The following is a 553-nucleotide window of genomic DNA, read 5'->3' as shown; positions in this document are numbered from 1 at the left end:
TGGCCGCAGGCGGAGGGAGGATGTGCGAGGAGGAGGGAGGAGGGACGGAAGGAGGGGAGTACCTCGGCGACAGACGAACGAAGGCGGCGGCGACGGCGACGCACGACAACGGTTATCGGCACGGGGGGGGGGCGAGAGTGAGAGTGTGAGTGAGGGCCGGTCGTGCGCATGGGGATAAGGTAGGGATAGTTGTAGCGCGTTTGCCAAAACGCGCTGCAGCTAATCTGAATACCAGTAGCGCTTTGCATATAAACCGCTACTGCTAAGTGTAACTATACAAAAAAATACGTCAATGCAAAAATACATTGGCCATCAATGATCTTTTTGTGTACAATCTGAATTGTCAATATGAGTCCTCTGCGGTAGGAACCAGAGAGGACTCATATTGCGGCCACAAATTTTACACATAGAGTTCCGTGAAGACCAACTGGTTGTGGTAGTTTCAGAAATAACATATTTAAGGTGGTAAACACACTGTTCACGGAGCGAGGTGAGACTAAACTTGTGGGTTGATCTTAGCAGTAGCGGTTTTCCTAGAAGCGTGCTGCTGCTA

This window comes from Triticum dicoccoides, chromosome 2B, assembly GCF_002162155.2.
Source record: "Triticum dicoccoides isolate Atlit2015 ecotype Zavitan chromosome 2B, WEW_v2.0, whole genome shotgun sequence".
Classification (NCBI taxonomy): Eukaryota; Viridiplantae; Streptophyta; class Magnoliopsida; order Poales; family Poaceae; genus Triticum; species Triticum dicoccoides.
Note: the sequence above shows the minus strand (reverse complement) of the source record.